The 19,827-nt window shown below is 35.1% G+C and overlaps 1 protein-coding gene across 4 annotated transcripts in view; it reads right to left on the bottom strand.

The window, feature by feature from the left end:
- Nucleotides 1–19,827, bottom strand: part of Ten-a (Teneurin-a transmembrane protein) — a 1,171,522-nt gene that overhangs the window by 886,427 nt on the left and 265,268 nt on the right. The window contains exon 1 of one of the 4 annotated variants that reach the window (XM_081752116.1): nt 4,924–5,040. The exons of the other annotated variants lie outside the window; for them this stretch is intronic. The gene's annotated coding sequence lies outside the window, so the exon portion shown is untranslated. Of the gene's footprint in view, nt 1–4,923; nt 5,041–19,827 lie in introns of those variants that run through there. 4 annotated transcript variants of the gene reach the window in all.

Below are 19,827 nucleotides of genomic sequence, written 5' to 3'. Positions count from 1 at the left end.
AATTTCTCAGGTAGAATGAGATATTTTTTATTTCATGCCCACTTTGTTGTATATCGCCATGATACTTGTAGGATATATTCTTGGAGTACTACGGTTTATTTTCAGATAGCTTTCGTCTGTCTGATGGCAGCGTTTCCAGCCAAAACAATTAATTCCCGCTATTCGGTGATTAATTCGGAAAATTTCCATTTTCCCCTCTATTATTACCCTCTTACTGGCTACATTTAAACAAACGTACCACTACCCGAAAGCTTCCTCTTTGCCCTACAGAACGCACCATAAAAAGTTTCAATATGATAATTAGAAAAGCTGTAGCCCCGGCATATTTGATTTTTGCTTCTGAGACGTAAAAAGTGTCAAATTTCATGTGTATGACAGAATTTTTTCTTTCTCTCTTTGAATGGAAGCCAGCGACTTCAGGATTTCACTGTACCTTGTCAACACACCAAAGATTTGTTTAGGTTACTTGAACCCATATATTAGCGGTTAGCGTACGCGCCTTTGGCGTGGGAGACCCGGGTTCGATTCCCGGCGGGAGCTCATGTGGTTCGGATTCCACGTTAATCAGTAGGTCCACGTCTCATATAGCCTCGCTGCTGAAAGGGACGCTAAACTAAAATCAACTCAACTCAACTTGAACCCATATAGCAGCAGTGGTGCTAGATACAAAAAAATTTTGAAATTCGGTTAGGGATTTTTTTTGTAAATTTTCACCCCTACATTTCCCTCAATAATTTCCCACCTGTTGGCAACACTGCAATGCAACTTACACTAAAACTTAGCCACATCCATTTTCTAAAAAACAAGGCCTTAACCATATCAATCGAATGAATAGCTTTTGAGCAATAAGTCAGTAACTGGAAATGTAGGGAAACGCCAAAAATGACCTGGGGCCGAAAGGAATAATCACATAATTTTGCTCGTATAGATACAAAGAAACAAACGATTTGTAAGTTACGAGGGCTTCGACTCAAGTTCTGTTGATTATTTCAATAATCTGCAACATAAATCAATAAATAATAGTTGCCAGAAAAAAAACAGACTTTTGAAAAAAACATGAAAAAGAACGATGTTTTTTATTGAAAAAAAAACTTCACAGAAAAAAAAAACGTTTTTTTACAACACTAGTTGAGACACGTCAAGAGCTGCTGAAGAAGAGGAGGGTGATGATTTTCTAGATCATAATATCATTGGGGATGAAAATCGGATCACCATTTTCAACCAGAGGCGAAACGTGCAAGCAAAGAATGACAATATTCTTCTCCGTCGAAACCAAAGAAGTTTCGCAGCCAGTTCTCTGCAGGGAAAGCCATGTTGACTTTATTCTGGAATAAGAATCGTGTTATTTCGAAACATTACATGCCCCTACGTATCACAGTGACTAGTGTCACATTAAATCATTTGAAAGCCAACAATACAACAAAGCAAAGGCGATTGCTGAGTGCAAATGTTTTACTTCAACACGATAGAATCATCTTCATTCTGCTCGTGCAACCATGAAAAGCATCGACGACCTACGCTTCAAGTGCCACCTACACCTGCCATACTCGCCAGACTTGGCACCGTCAGATTTCCACATCTTTGGCATATTAAAGGAGCACCTTTCAGGACAGAAGTTCAAGCCTGAAGAAGAAGTCCTATCCGTGGTGCACGAGTGGCTACAGCATCAACCAAAACTTTTTTTTTTTTTTTACGCGATGTCGAAGCAATTCCGATCCGATGGCGTAAGTGCATTGAACTGAGAAGAGACTATGTAGCAAAATAATGTACAAGCAAGTATTCCCTCTGCTGTAAAATAATGAGAAAAATTAATTGCCTTTTCATTTGATTCTTCGTCATATGTATAATCTTTAGATAGTGTTATAGTTAATCGAATATCAAAGTTTAAGAGTCAATAATATATTCCATTAATCATACTGAATATTGTCGCCTTCTTAGTGTCAGAATGAAAAACTTGATAAGTGGATAACTCAGAATTAATTTCAACCTAAAAGGTGGCGTGGTTGTTGTACAGCATTAATTTTAGGTTTACAAAAGATAGTTTTCCTCGATTTTCCTATAAACTACGCATGAGGATATACGTTCAGCCACATCACCTTATTCTGCTCAATAAGATCTATTGATCGGTATGTCTCTCGTCTTTGGAAAAGTTTTCTATTGAACGGTAATAGTTTTGAAGAATTTACTCCCACTATAATACATTAAGTACATCAGCAAGGTGGGGTCATTCTTATTTATTTTTTTCTTTGTGTCAGGCATATTGCTGTTTCTCTTTTATCTTTGTATACAGGTTCCTTTGCATCGTATACATTTTCCCTGTCCTCCCTCATAAATGAGACTCTGACATAATGCCAAGATAATTAGGGTGGGCAAACATGTTCACAATGTAGATTACAAACATGTAGATTACTATTTTCATCAAATAATTATTTCAGTTATCTCTGGATTTGCAATTACTTACATAGCGAACATATTTATAACATTTACAAAAATTCAAGCACTCATAACATTTACGAAAACTCAAGTCTCTACTTTGCAAGGCAAAATTTATACTATGTCTTTGTACACCAATTTTGTTCGTCTCTTTGCAGTCCTATGTTAATTTGCCTATAAGCAAGGGCGCCGATACTGGGGGGACCCGGTCCACCTCAAATCTCATGTAGGCCCCAATGTATTTTTGTGAATATGTATTTTTATATGTATTTTTATTGTTATATGTATTGTTGTATGTATTCTTCTTTGAATACCCCCCAAAGTTACAGAGAAATTGGCGCCGTTGCGTATAAGTAGAGACACGATTTTGTGGTAAATAAGAATTCGTAATTTCGTTATAAAAAAAATATGCGTAAAGCGGGATAAAATCGGCGAATAAAAATTCAATGTAAGAACACTATTTTCCTTGGCAATTACAGTTAGTTATCTTTCATTTCACCTTAATTTCCACTCATCAATCATCATGATATGAGCTCATGCATGACTATATGAAACAATATCTTAGCTTTTAAAAAATAACACTAAGCACCCTCATTGAATAAAAGTATCATTTGGGGGCGCAGTGGCTCAAGAGCGTTCACCTCCGGTGCTTGGGGTCCCTGGTTCGATCCCAGATCGCGCCTTGTGGACTTTGTGGTGGACAAACACCGTGCTCGTGGGTTTTCTCGGGGTTATCCCGTTTCCTCCCACTTTCTTCATTCCACCATTTCATTCATTTCTCATCATCACCGTGTCCTTTAGCCTAACCGACATAAGCATGGAACGTAAAACTTGAATATTTCATTTTTCAAAAGTATCATTTAAAGAAAAAAACACACACATATAGAGAAGATTAATAGATAACATAACTTTAGTATTCACAGCTTACTTATGCAAATAAGACGTAAGCATTGTTTCAATGTTTTCCGATGTTAAATTTGTTCTTTTGTCGGTATGTCGTTGTAAGAAGAAAGAACCCTCTCCACATCAGCGTTTGAAACTGATGTGTACTGTACATTAGTTGGAGACAATTTCCAGCAATTTCTGAATGCTCATCTAAGATATCGCGCAACGCTCCTTCCACATTATAAACTTCAACAGTAGACTCCGTTTGGAGTTCATTTTGTAACTGCATGTAAAATTTCAAAATTTCATAGTGGTCTATTTTCTCAAAAATGGGAATTTTCATCACATTGCTAGAAAACTTACCATCAGGTTTTGCAAGTTTGAGCTGGGGAAGATGAAATAATGATGTCAATGTCTTAAAGATATCATCAGCTGGATCCTTTTTAAGCATGTTAGCCAGTGTGTTGCTGCATGCCACCCCTTCCTTGAACCTCTTTTCGGCATTCTTCTTTCTCTGTTCACTCAACTCACCTAATTCTTTTTTAGTTTCTTCCTTAAATATAAGTTGTGCCACAAGATTATATTCGGACATTAGATCATTTACTTTTGGAATAACTTTATGGGCCAAAGGGATGTTGGAATTTTGCGAAGCACGCTGTCAAGTCAGAAATAATGGTAATGAATAAATGGTAAAAGCGTTAACAAATTGTCACTTTTGCGTAAATTTAGTGGAATATCACTTGTTGCAAATTTCGCTAATTCGGCAGAATTTCGCGTTTAATCGCGAGCGTTATATGGCCTAACAAATAGTGAAAAAACATATAGTTTAGGTACACAACAGATTCATACAAAACTAATACATTTCGCGTGTCACCAAAAAATCGTGTCTCTACCTATAAGTATATTATTATTGTCATCTGGCGTATTATTGGCGAAAATAATATTTTAAAAAAATGAAACGAATTCTGTAGTTGGGAATAAATCAATTGCTTCCGTGAGAAATTCAGATATCTTGAAACAGAAGTTATTTTTAGCGTTCCTTTACGATTATAAATAACATTTTCATTTCACTTTTTAAAATTTTTTATTAGTTTATTTTTTATTTTTCAGTTATGACATCGAGTTTATTCTATAGGCTCCCATGTCTTTCTTATGCAATACTTGAGTTATACACTGTTTTCCATCTTTCAGTTACTTTCTTTGATTAATTTCGTTTCATATTTATGTGATAATACCAGGAATGAGAGCATTCTTTTGTTATCGTAAATAAATTAAAATTCTTATAAATTAGAAAGTAAAGTGATAATTACGGAATTAGAAATAGTAATTGTAAAATTCCTACTTGTAGTTATGTTAATTGCAGTTTGCATATTATTATCATAATTATTTACATACTATTTCAGTTTACTACTAACTTGTTATTTTTATTTATTTCTTACTTATGTGACTAATATCATTATACGTATGCAATTTTGGCCTGAAGCTTTATAGATCCTGCCTATATGAATTTACATGTAATTCATGAAGGAAATAGAGTCTATCATATCTTAAAACTTAAATATTACTAATCATAATCAAAACAAGCCATTATATACATAATCATACCTATTATTTACGGCTTCTCCTTAATTACAATTGATCCGTAGAGATGGCTGCATTAATTGAACTCTTAACGACTTATTTAAATGAGTCACTCACGAACAAAAGTCTTAACTGTCTGAGTCTTGGCATCACAAGTGAAGAATACGAAGCCCAGCGCTGGAACTGCGTGGCAAATGTGAATGCTTCATTGTCCCCAACGAAGCAGGCTGTGCTGGGAATCATCGTAATAGATTGGAATGAAGCGGGTGGGCGGCTGAACACAGAGGATGATCGTGTGACATGGGGGTTCATTGAGTTCGTGCACAGCATAGCTACTGCATGCATTCCGTGCGTACGTTTACATGTGCGTGAGTAACTAGAAACTTTGATACGATATTGTATTGGATAATTATCAGGGTGGACACAACTAAAGTCCTACTTAGGCTCATTCTGTATCCGTGAGTTGCGCTATCAGATAGAAAAGAAATCATTCAACAGCTATTAAGATGACAAATACTAAATGACCAATTACTTTGTCTTCCTGAAACATTCTATTTAACACACAACGCAACGTTTCGTTCATCACTTCTGTGTCATTATACTCACGAAGTATTGTAATTAGTTACAATAAATTAATTGATAGATACATGATAGACGCATGTAAGTAATGTTTTCGTTTTCTTTTTTATCCATGAATATATTTTATTTCTGAGTTTCAAAAGTGAAAGAAAAAAAACTTTTATTCCTGGAGCTAAACTAATGTGCTTCAAAGACTGACTAGTTTCATAATTACGGCCTAATCAGTAGTGTCATAATACGTGCGAAAACATTATTCGACGTACTAAAAAGATACAAAGATTGAATATTTCTGGTTTTATGTACAACATTATGTCCTTTAGGCTAAAGAAGATGGATGATTTATAAAAGTAAATTATGAAATATATGTTGAAATAAGAATGTCGGAAGAAATGGGAGAATCTCGAGAAAACCCATGGGTACGAAGTTGTCCACAACAAACTCAGTTGCCCTGGAAATGTACCAGACTTCTCCCACCAGAGATGAGCTTCTGCCACTGAACCACCGTGACTCCCCTTCCCCCACAAAAAAGAACATCATCATATATGCACAAAAGAAACGTCTTCTGACACCGTCAAATAAGTCTAGATTCATAACATTGTAAATGTTAATTCTTTAATCAAGACTTGTCATTTTAAATAAAAATCTGAAACGAATAGTTGCTTGTTAGTCCAGAAAAGATAGCTCATTTTTCTGTCAAGAAAGGAACAAATTAAAAACAAGCTGAAAATTCGTATGGAAGTACGGGAGTGTGTCAGGAATAACATACTAAAAGTCCCCTAAAATCCCCCTGTAGCTTTTCCCGTAATTTTGAAAAATGTCCGCCATCTTTAGACGACAACAAGGAATTTATGGAAATCGTCACTCTTTACATTTATTCCTCTAGCCACCTTTATAATTATCACAAAATCATGAATCATATATGGTTGGAAAGCTAGAAAGACAGAAAGTCTAAGTAAATGACATATATGCCAATCGTGCTAAATTTCTAGAAGAAGAGGAAGAAGAAAATAGCTTTCTTATTAAAAGAAAGGTTCATTTTCAGAAATCATGGGAAGTTTGCAGCACTGACAGTTATTACACATCACCAAAACAAAACCAACAGATATCCTTGATATTTATCTCAAAAATAGCCAACAATGACACAAATCGGTGCATTACAAGCTGAGAAGAAAAGATAACCAATATTACTTTCTGACCTCTCTGTACAAAAGTGCATAAGGTCGATATTCACTTTCACTACTCTAGTCACCTTCTGTTATTACATAGGATCAAGAGTTATACATCGTTGGAAATCTTAAGAAACGTAAATTTGAACGAGGTAACATTTATGCTAATCAAGTCCAATCTGTGGAAGAAGCGTAAAACCCAAAATTTCGGGACAAAACGTGATTTTCATAGAAATTGTTTAAAATTTGTAACACTGTCAAATATCATATGTTAAAAAAACTCGACCACCGTTTTCATTATCATAATTATTAATTTATTTTAAAAGTGGGGTACATTTTTCCTAATGGAGTAAGCTTTTATGACACATGGTTTTACAACACGTAAATATAGCATACAAATTATTTATTAACAGTTTAGAAAGTAACGGAAATTGGTAGTCTCCTTTGCATGGGATAACCGTAATTCACACATTTAAAATCACTCTCAACTGCAATAGTCATTTGAATGTAATTTTGTTTTTAAATTCTTGTTTATAATTAGAATGCAATTTTCCAATTAGTATTCTTCAAATGAAACTTAATGTTTACATTAGACGTCAGTATGTACTTTAAGAACATTTTTGTAACTAGTTCATTCTGACTTATTTTATTAGAAATCAATGAAATTCTCATTGTTATCTCGTTCATCTTCATAATCTTTATCATTTGGTTGTGTATTCATACATCCAATTCCTTGACACTGACGACATAAATTAGAGCACAAATTCCTGTTTGCCGACAACTACACATACTATCACAGCCATTTCTACAGTTACAGGATATTAAATGCATGACATTACAGGGAGCGAGTTACTTGGTTATTCTTGCTGGTACAAGAATATCTCCTAATGATTTCCATCAATATTCAGTCGCTAACATATAATTTCTACGGCACAATTGAACCTAATGATACGCTCTCAAGATCTGATGTTTCGCAGCATTACTGGTGTGCTGCTACTAATTGTATTTCGTTGTGAATAGGGCAGCGACTTACTTCACTGATGTATGAATGATACTGAAATGCTTCCAATGAAGTTACTATTGCTGGGCAATCATAGAGTATTAATAGAAATGATGAGCTAACTTCAATCAGAGATTGTACAGTACACTAGCATTATCGTGGTTGTCAACTTCAAGTGATCGGCATAAATCTTCCTGTTTTGAGATAATTGAATGGCTTTTTCTTTCCCTGGCGATGCATACCACATGATGTGTCGCATCCTGTTAAAGCATGGTAACTGAGCAAAACAATTAGCACATTTGCCCATGTATCTTGCAAACTTCTTAGTACTAAATTCTTTTTTCACTTCTTTTCCACGTCCTGGCTTTCGAAATGTGATGTACTGATTTTGACCTTGTGCAAGCAAAAGGATTAAAATTTCAACATCCTCGCCATTTGTGAACATTGTAAAATTTTAACATTTGTGAATAACCCCAGAGCGGAGTGAACCTTTGACTCACGTCGTTCCAGTTCAGTAGCTTTTGTAGTTTTCAGTACAACGTTGAAAAATGAAATCGTTGAGTTTTACGTCCCACGGTTATGCCGGTTAGGCTAAAGGAGACGGTGATTATGAGAAATGAATGAAATGGTGGAATGAAGAAAGTGGGAGGAAACGGGAGAACCCCGAGAAAACCCACGCACACGGTGTTTGTCCACCACAAAGTTCACATGGCGGGGGCTGGGATCGAACCCGGGACCCCAAGCACCAGAGGTGAACGCTCTACCACTGAGCCACCGCGGCCCCTTCAGTACAACGTCAATCAAAAATAACTGTTACCTCCGTTCCAAAGTTTGTGAGTGCATAGGATACATACGAGTTGTACACTCAATATATGTTCCATGTTGTGGTCAAACAACATGATATAGAAGCCAGCCTTTATCTGTGGCGTACACAGTGTTTTCAATGGTAGTTTTAGATTCAGTCCGATATTCAAACATGTCATACAAAGCAGACTTTTTCGTTTTCCTCATGTACACTTCTGTAGAGAGAGAAAGTGGATAGGGTATACGCTCGTAAGCAAAACACTGTCGGAGCTCTTCGGACTTCACTGCATCTATGATTCGGTTGAATATTAGCATTGTGTTTACAGCCAGTACCTCATCACGGATGCTCACTGCATTGTGCATTGCAGATAGTGGGATGTCTTTTAGTTTAAATTTCACATTTCCAAAAGTCTGCCAAACATTCCTTCCATAGCAGCCAATCCGATTTCCTTAGCTTTATCCCAGTTGACCATTTCGTTACCTACCATGCCTGTGCTTAGGGACCGAGCTCCGGATATGAAGGGAGTTGAAAATACTGGCAAAACCATCGCAAGAATTTCTCTACATGTAATATATTACGTGATTCATTTCTTTGGTACAGTTCCACATGCCAACCAGTCTGAATTTCATGCCTATCTTTGCTTAATAATTTTTGAAGATATTCTCGTAAGTAGCATGCTGCTGGCATATAGACCCACCTAGATACTACCTTTTCAGTCATGCCACTCCCATGGGGTCAGTCTATCACTGCACTTCATTGTTCTCATTAAAATCTGCCCAATTGTCATATCAGACCATGTACCACTCCAAAATATATCTTTCCTGCGAATAGTAAAGTAAACGTCTCGTGTAAAGAGCTGGAATTCATGAAGAGCCATTTCATCCTCTAACCGCAACATTTCTTGTAAGTATAGATGTGCGTATTTGGCATATAAAAGATGCGCAGCTGCATGGAAGTATAGTAACATTTCTCCATGAGGATGAAGATTCCAGTCTCCAGTTCTTTCGGCACGAATGAAAAGACGCAAAATTTCTACAAGCTGAAAGTACAGAGCAAATAACTTAGAGGCACGGATTTTTTCTGCAGCTGAGTCTATGAGTAACTCTAGATCATTTGCAATCTTAATTATATTTAAGTGTTGAACACAGTAGCGTAGCTAGAGTTTTTTCAGGGGTGCCAATGAAGGACCCAAGAAGATTTTGAGGGGGCCATCTCCAATGAAAGAAAAGTTTTATTCATATATATATATATATATATATATATATATATATATATATATATATATATATATATATATATGTGTGTGTGTGTGTGTGTGTGTGTGTGTATTCAAGATGAATGTTTCCATCTTTGTTGTTCATGATTTTACTCTTTTAAAAACAGTGAAAATGTAAGAATTTAGTACCTCAAACAACTAGGATTAATTAATGCAATTGATTTCTACTATAAGTAAATAGTTATTTAATCACCTTGTTTAAAATATGTGTAGCTGGTTGACTTAAGTGGAAGCAAAAACACTTTTACAGGTAAAGAAAATAACTTACAGGTTCATGCCTCTACTTAAAGAAGATCTTTCTATTCGTGTGGGCAGCAGCAAACTTATCCACAACTTGTTAAAGATCTAACGATTTAGCAATTTTCTTCTCAATATAAAGTAACACTAAGTTTTTCAACCTATCGTGAGTCATTGAATTGCGTATACAAGTCTTTAATCTTTTCAAAGAAGAGAATGACCTTTCACATGCAGCACTAGAAACTGATATAGTCACAGAGATGATACCTAGCTTGTAAGTTTCTAGGAATGCGTTTTTGTAGACACAAAGATCAACAAAATTCGTTGAGGAATCAGCTTTGGTTTTCTTCTTGTCTTCATACAACTTAATTGTTTGGGAGGATTTTCAGTTCTCACTTTAATGTTTGCAGATCACTCCATAATGCTGGGCCATAGGCTCGACAATGTTATAATTTTAAAAAGTTTTTACTTTTTGGATTAGAGTGGTGATTGATCTGATGATTTTGCTACATAATACAAAGCGGTTTTTCATATCAGTGATTGCCTGTCAGTAATAGGCAGAAAAATGTCTCCTGGTAGATATATTATCTTTAGAAAGTTCGTTTTCTGCATCCAATGAAGGAGATGATTCATTCAAAATGAATTTGTGATATTTCGATGGCGGATGTCTAGTTCGATTCCACGAGGAACCTCTATATTCTATTTGTTTCCTACTCTGGAATTCGAGACCATTTCCTTTGCACATCTCCGAACATTCTTGATAAATTTGTTCGAATATTGTTCGTTGAGAGTCATATTCACCAGACCTCATCTTCGACAGCGTTTGAACTAGTGTATCTATTAATACAAGAATCAAACCTTCTGACATGTCTTCATCTACTTGAGATAAGGCGAAACTCAAGGTTATAGCATGGCACCAGTAATTTAAACTTTAGCAGCCCGAAAACATTCCCTCTGTACAGATCACACTAATTTTCCGGATGGAATGATGGAGGTAAATAAATATCACAAGTTCTAGATTTGTTTTGATACTGCATGATAATATAATGTGTTGAAAACAGATTCTATGAAAAAAAAAAAGGAATAAATGTTCCTTGTGCCGACAGTTTGTCAATCTGCACGTTAGGGAGCTTATATTGTGTATAATTGCTTCTTAAGGAGGATTACATCATAATGACGTTTACATTAATTATTTGATTTCTTCCTTATCACTTAGAGATATGGCGCTTTTAGAAATAAGTTCCATACATACTACTGTTTCTTTATGCATTTTCTTTATGTTATGCGTAGTTTCCTAAACGAATTTTCATATTCTAAAACTGTACCGTGTCCTGCCAACTTCATTAGTCGTTAAAATATTTTATAATTGTAAATAAATTTACGGCCATTGTCCTTGTTTGTAGTAACTTTAAAATCACCATTCGCTCCACGCGTTTGTATAACATGGCGATCACCATGGTAACGGAAGGGAAGTGACGACATCACTATTTCAGTCTGTTGCTACCACTTGTAAGAGTTAGCTAAGAAAGACAGTCTGAGCTTTCTAGTTTTAGTTTCCTAGCGCAATTAGTTTTTGTGACAAGTAACTCAGATATGCAAATAGCATCATTAATATCATCTTGTATATGTTAGAATTCTCTTTGTGTAAATAAAATTGTAATTAAGCATTTCGAGGTAAAACAGGTTTTTATTTTTTTTATTTTTTTTTTTACTTAATTTCTACAAAGAAAAGATTAGAACCTACCTCTTATGCACAGATACGACAGCGTGGGATACTGTCGGTCAGTAAATAATATAATCTGAAGTCATCTACCATACCTAAGTAAATATAATTGATTAATCATTTTTATTAATCAATAAATAGTTGTTTGGTAGATAAACTCTAATAATAATAATAATAATAATAATAATAATAATAATAATAATAATAATAATAATAATAATAATAATAATACCAAATTATTTAATGGATACTATGCATTTGTTCTATGTCGCCATAATCAATGGAAATTAATTACTTAGTGTACGAAGACTTCTTTCGTCCAACACAAGTGTAATGTTTTACTGCAGTGCATGTTATTTGTAAGTAAGCATATCATATTTTAGTATGACTTTCAACATTGAAGCGAATGAGAACGCTGACTGATTTTGCTATTTTTCTGGTTCTTTGTCAAAAGCAAAGGAGATAACTAGATAAGGAATAGAGGTTAAAATGAATGTCCAGGTGGTGAGGTCAACGCAAGCACCCCACAGATTTCCGTGAATTAGATCTTGCCGTACTACAAACTAAAATGAATGGAGCTATTTTATTCGGAACGCAGACTATTGCAACGGTATTCTGCAGTTCGCAATTTTGTTGTCGAGAGATGTTTTGGAAGTAGTTTCACTTGTAGCCACTGCCAACTCACCGTTTGTCGACCTATAGCAGCATCACTCTGTGTGTGTGTGTGGGGGGGGGGGGGCACTAGGAGGCCAAGAATTTGAGCAAGGGGGCCTGGCCCTTCTTGGCCCTCACTTGGCTCCGCGACTGGTTGAACAACTACATCGATATCTTCTTCAGTCATTAGAGGAATAAAAACATCTTGCAATTGACGTACTAACTCCTCAGTGGGGTCTAATTCATTAAATATATATAATGCAATTACTAACTGTGTTAAACAATGAGCTAAAAGCGCTAGCATAAGAATGGCCTGACATCATGTGTAGAATCGAGTTACTAGCATACACACAAGACCAAACTCCTTCAATGCCACTACCTTTCATTATATACGCAACTGCTCCCATAAATGACATTAATGTGTGGAAAATCCCAAGTTTAACAACCACCGAAGGTAATTCGCCAGGATTTGTACAAAATTACGTTTAAATGCCTATCGCAGATGAGAGTGATTTTAAATGTGTGAATTACGGTTATCCCATGCAAAAGAGACTACCAATTTCCGTTACTTTCTAAACTGTTAATAAATAATTTTTGTGGTATATTTACGTGTTGTAAAACTATGTATCATAAAAGCTTACTCCATTAGGAAAAGTGTATCCCACTTTAAAATAATAATTATGATAATGGAACCGCTGGTCGAGTTTTCTTAACATTCGATAAATTAACAGTGTTGCAAATTTTAAATAATTTCTATGAAAATCATGTTTTGTCCCGAAATTTTGGGTTTTAAGTTTCTTCCACAGATTGGGCTTGATTAGCATAAGTGTTACCTCGTTCAAATTTACGTTTCTTAAGATTTCCAATGATATATAACTCTTGGTCCTATGTAATAACAAAAGGTGATTAGAGCAGTGAAAGTGAATATCGCCTTATGCACTTTTGTACAGAGAGGTCAAAATGTAATATTGGTTATAATTTTTTCTCAGCTTGTAATGCACCGATTTGTGTCATTGTTGGCTATTTTTGGGATAAATATCAAGGATGTCTGTTGGTGTTGTTTTGGTGATGTGCAATAACTGTCAGTGTTGCAAACTTCCCGTGACTTTTGAAAATGAACCTTGTTTTAATAAAAAAAGCTCTTTTCTTCTTCCTTTTCTTCTAGAAGTTTATCACAATGGGCATATATGTCATTTACTTAGACATTTTGTCTTTCAAGCTTTCCGACCATATATAATTCATGGCTTTGTGATAATTAGAATGGTGGCTAGAGGAATAAATGTAAAGAGTGACGCTTTCCATAAATTCCTTGTTGTAGTCTAAAGATAGCGAACATTTTTCAAAATTACGGTAAGGCTAGAGTGGAATTTTAGGGGACTTTTAGTATGTTATTTCTGACACACTCCCGTACCTCCATACACATTTTAGCTTGTTATTAATTTCTTCCTTTCTCAAACTTATCTTTACTTGAATATGTCCGGAATCACTCCTTTATTTTTTTTCTTTTTTAGAAAACCAAATAGTATAGCTAATCAGTGTCAATTCTGATAGACCATGCCAGAAAAACATTAGAATAATACTCTCTCTGTATATAACGTGTTTCGATATTTACTCAGTATTGGGAGGCAATTGAGGGAAATTATCGATGAATTTAAAACGCATGACCTTTCGTTTGTTATAACATAAAACAGTGTAGTGAAATTTTGCAGAGGCTATTTATTACCTAAAAAACGATGGTAAGATTTTTTTTTTAACGCGACTAGCTAAACTTTACGGGTAATAAACTTCACACATGTACTGTACAAGGTCATAAAAAGAATTCTTATTTTCAGATTGATAACAATTCACATTTAATTTTTCTTTAAATATTTCACATTTAAAGAAAAATCTTAGCCGAACATTTTTCCCGAGAAATGAACACTCACTGAAAAAGACAAAACTAGACCAAATGGTATACACTACTGCGTTACAGCAAACGAACGGTTATGACGTTTGAAATCTGAGGTTAATATTTCTCAACTCAAGCATTTCCCCCACTTGCTTCCCAATAGGAAGTAAACACCGACACTGCTATTTAAGGATTTTTCAGTAGATGACATGGTAACATTTTTAGAATTTCTAGCGATTAACTAGCCTACTTGTATTAAAAGAATAAAGAATGGGATAAGAGTGATTGAAGAACTTTTATTTATTTTCCAGCTTGATAATCATTTTTTACCAGATTATTTAAAATGATAAGTCTTCACCAATGAGTCTAAAATGCAAGAATAAAATGTAGGCCCCTAAGTAGAGCAATTCAAAGATCACTACTACGATATAAATTTATATGCGTACATGAAAGGATTGAAAAAATATGAGGGAATAATTCGATAAGCATAGAGTGCCTTACAACAAGATATATGTGAATTCAAAAAGAGTGAGAAGAAGAACAGGGGAATTGCTTCATAAAAACCAATTCACGTCAATAATTTATCTGCACCTGCTTTGCATATTTGTGTACATCATATGATTTTGCGTTCAAAATATCATTAAACAGTAATTCGGTCGGGTATTAATATGTACAGGGTGTCCAATATAAAATGCAACCCGGAATTTGGGATAGTAGAACTGTTGAACCTGAAGTGATACACAAATAATGGTTATACCAAAATGAAGCCTTGTTCATGCATATACATATTTAAACTAGGAAGCAACGATTGAAGTACACTAGGAACCACACAATATTGCCAGATATAACCGAACGTGTAATTTTTTTTTTTTTTTTTTTTTTTTTTTTTTTTTTGCAAAACGTAAATTGACTCATAACTCATACGTATGGATGTTCTGTCGTTAATTTTTAGTTTGCTTAGTTGGAATAGCTTGGAAACTATGGAGCAGAAAAAAGAATTTTTCTTTTCCAGCGATAACTAATCGGATGAGGCCTCTGTAAGGGGGAACTAGGGAAATGAAGTTTTCATAAATTAACACTCTGAATTGGCAACCCTGCTGATGTTTCAGTGCATCAAAAGGTGTGTTAAAGATCTGTCTATATTATGCAATTCCTGAAAACAATGAAAAACAAACTTCGAAATCATCATGATAAAATTTTTACTTACATGCACCCGGCAACACTTCTATTCATTTCTATGGGGCTATTTAAAGCAAAAGGTACACAAGAACAATTCTCGAACTATTCAAGACCTGGAAACGAACATTCACAGTGCCAATGAAAACATTAACACCTCTAATCTTCGTAAAGTTGCTGCCAACCTAGTGAAACGTGTGAACCAGTGTTTGAATCAAAACAGGGTACACTCCCAGCATCCACTGTAGAGCTGGTAATTCATTTCTGATAGTAGCAGTGTTGCCGAGTGCACATAAGTAAACATTTTATCATGATAATTATACTATAAATTGATAATTATACTATACTATGATAATTATACTAAAAATTGAAATTATCATGATTATTTATACTATAAATTGTCTTCAAATGTATTTCAATACATTATGACTGAATATTATTTTAACAAAAGAGACACTGACCAAAGCTTAAAACCCACTTTATTTTAAATTATAATTTGTAACTGTTTCGGATATCTAGCATATCCTTCTTCAGACACTATCGAAAATAAATGAAAATACAGACATATATATAAATATTGTTATTATAATTTAAAATAAAGTGGGTTTTAAGCTTTGGTCAGTGTCTCTTTTGTTAAAATAATAATCAATCCAAAGCCATGAATAGTCTTATTATGACTGAAGCCAAGTTAATCAAATTTTATATTACGTACAAGTGAGTTTCATTTCACAGTGTGAAACTACATATAGTAAATTTCCAAACTATGTGAATTCAATATTTAAACTTAAAGTAATGTATCTATAAGTACTAATTGCAATAGAGGAATAAGATCAAAGATAAAACCTGATCTTCGGATGCTGATTCCATATCAAAGACCCATTACTCGCTATCTATTACTGTTTTCGCGCTATGGAAATTAACATTAAAACTGGAAGTTGTAATTGATATCTACCACGTCTGGCTGCAATAAAAACAATACAATCAAGGGTGAAACATATTACCAGTACTAAATTTATATTAAAAAATAAAACTACTTGTCGATAACTATATCCGTTTTATCCACTTTACGGTCAGTGTTATAATCGAAAGATCGTAGGTTTTCAACTCTTCTGGTTTCAATAGATCGATAAAAGTCAAGATAAAACTCATTCTTGAGACGCTGAATTTGCGTCAGAAACAATTTTTTTGACACTCTTTGCCGCCTGGGTTCTATAAAAATATATGTTCTCTTAAGACTTTGAATCGATTGAAGAAAAACGGTTGTCGCTATCTATTACCATTTCTGTTCTATACTTATAAACGTTGAAACCGGAAATGGTTGATTTCTACTACTTCTGGCTTTAATAGAGGGTTCTCTTACCGCCTTTGCTACATATAATTCAGCATTGAAACCGAAAGCATTGAAAAATTTCAACCAGTTTCCGTATTATGTTGTAGGTACTGATGATAGACTATATTGTCTTGAGACGCTGAACAGATTGCAATTATTATTATTATTATTATTATTATTATTATTATTATTATTATTATTATTATTATTATTATTATTATTATTATTATTATTATTATTATTATTATTATTATTACTATAACTATTATTAACTAACTCTATGGCCTATGGAACCCGGAGGTTCAATGCCGCGTTCACAAAAGCTCTCCACTGACTTCTATCCTTAGACAATTGGATCCAGTTTCTTTTTGTATTCCTATCTCTGCGAGATCCATCTTAATATTGTCCTCCCATCTGCCGCCTAGGTCTTCCTAATGGTTGTTTTCCGATTGGTCTTACCGCTAGCACGGAAAGCGTTTCTAGTTTCTTCCATTCTAGCTACATGACCTGCCCACCTAAGCCTCCTAGACTTGACGACCCTAACAATGTTGGGTAAACCGTATAAATTATGCAGTACCTCGTTATAAAGTTTCCGCCATACCTCATTCCCGTTCCTCTTGGGTCCAAATGTTCGTCTAAGGATCTTGTTCTCAAATACCTTCAGTCTATGTTCTTTCCTCAGAGTAAGCGACCATGTTTCGCAACCATACAGAACAACAGGCATGATTATCGTTTTGTATATTTTAAGCTTCAAATTTCTCGACAGAATTCGCGACCAAAAGAGATTTTGAACCGAATAGTAACACGAATTCCCTGCTTTTAGTCGACATTTAATTTCTTCGTGAATTTGATTTTCGTATATTCACATTGGTCCTAGATATTTGAAACTATCCACTTTATCAAAAGTATTATTTAATATTTTAACGCATCCACAATTTGCCGTATTACGGTCCCGACGCACTTGCATGTATTTAGTTTACTCTGCATTTACTTCTAAACCCATGTCCCTGCAAGCGTTTAATAAGATCTCTGCATTTCTTTCTATTGTTCTCATATCATCCCCTATTAAATTTACATCATTAGCGTATGCCATAACCTGGTGAATACCGTTCAACTGTAGGCCCTGGTTGCTATCTTTGATTTTCCTCATAGCGTAGTCCAGAACAAGTTAAATAATAATGGCGACAATGCATCTCCTTGTTTCAGACCATATTCAACGTGAAAGCTCGTGGACAAAAATTTTCCTACCCGGACTTTACTTTGGGATTCATTTAACACTGCAGTGGTCGCGCGTTCTACTATTGTAGAACAGGTGTTTTATTTTTAGAATCCTGAGCAATTGGCAACACGCTCGACCTTAAGCGGTTATGTACCTTTCTCCAAAAACCTTCCGTACATTCGAGTCAATTTTCAGCACTTGTTCTTGCACCTGCTCAGATTTGTTCCATGATTTCATAAGTGTTCTACTATTGTAGATCGCGCGACTATTGGCGTACAAGTTTGTTTATTAGTGATTTAATTGGTTTTACATTTTCACGTTATTTTTGTGGAATACGTGTTTGTAATATATGAAATGTCAGTGTATGACAGAGAACAAGTGCGTCTTTAGTTAGTAGAGGCAGAAAGTGACCGTGAAATTGCATTTGAGATTGAAGGCATGCAGGAGCTCGAGGAAGATTTTGATGCGGAAAAAGTTGAGTGCAGTGATACCGAAGATGTACGAGCAATATACAGGAAGAAAAAGAATAAGAAAACATACCAGTACAAGCCAGTATTGAAGTCATGGATCTTGCTGCACCATCTTCTCTCGATACTCGTGCGTTTTATATTGGTAGAGAGAAGAACATAGAACCTTCTCGCTGGTATGTAGATCACATAATGCCAAGAAACCCACGAACTCGCAATTACAATATAATACCAGCTTTTCATAGGCTTGGCCCACAAGGAATCTTTTTATGCCTAATTGATTATGAATTGAGGAAAAACGTAGCTGGTGTTAATGCTCTTAATATATTTAGAGCAAATAAGAATAATGAGAGTGTCAGACGAAAGAATTTCCCCCATGATCTAGGTTTTGATCTAGGTTTATAAAAGCAGCAATAAACAAACGTGGAATCCTCGCCAAACGAGCTTCGACGTAGAGGAAGACTTCTGATTGGCTTCAATGAAGGTGTTCCATTACCACAAGACGGAGATTCTGGTTTGGAAAATGCATCCTTTGTTACCATTCTCGCAACAAGTCAACAACTAAAAACTTTTGGAAAATAAGAGAGATTTGTGTGCCCAGACCAGCAGAAAATCGTGTGTAACGATTGCTTGGAGTAGGCAGTCATTCAAAAAGAGTACATCATATCATTCTACCTGTACGATGTATAATAAAAAAGATTTATGCTGTCATATGAACACTTACACCGAAATACTTGCTCGATTTTCAGTTCAACATTGTCATATATTAGATACGATATACCAAATGTTTATTTCTGTCAATGTTCTTGTATTAATCAAAATAATTTTAAAATGTTTTAAAACGTGTATAATACTATAACTAACATACCCAAGACCGAATATCGCTAAAAATAATATCGCTATAGAAAAATACTGATGTTCTACAATAGCAGAACGCGCGACCACTCACGTAAATGTTGAGGGCGCGACCAACGCAGTGTTAAACATATCTTAATTAATCTAATTAGCTTTCTCGGTATTCCAAGTTCTGTAAGAACGATGTATAATGTTTCTCTCAATTGGGTACAAAACCTCGCGGCGACAACCTCGCGGACCAAAACCTCGCCTCCCAAAACCTCGCCGCCCAAAACCTCGCGGGACAAAATCTCGCCTGGCCAAAACCTCGCCGCCCAAAACCTCGCGGGGCCAAAACCTCGCCACCCAAAACCTTGCGGCCCAAAATCTCACCGGGCCAAAACCTCGCCTTGCCAAAATCTCGTCTTCCAAAACCTCGCGCCCCAAAATAGCCATATTGTATTACTTTGAAACGCTGAACCATTTGCAAAAAGCCGCTTGGATATCTTTACCGTTTTATTCTATGGAAATCAGTATTAAAAGCGAAAGAAGTCATGTTATTTTGACTTCAGAC

The sequence above is a fragment of the Thermobia domestica genome, chromosome 3 (assembly GCF_964235325.1).
Source record: "Thermobia domestica chromosome 3, izTheDome1.hap1.1, whole genome shotgun sequence".
NCBI lineage: Eukaryota > Metazoa > Arthropoda > Insecta > Zygentoma > Lepismatidae > Thermobia > Thermobia domestica.
The sequence above is the reverse complement of the archived record's forward strand: the minus strand, read 5'-3'. Positions and strand labels throughout refer to the sequence as shown.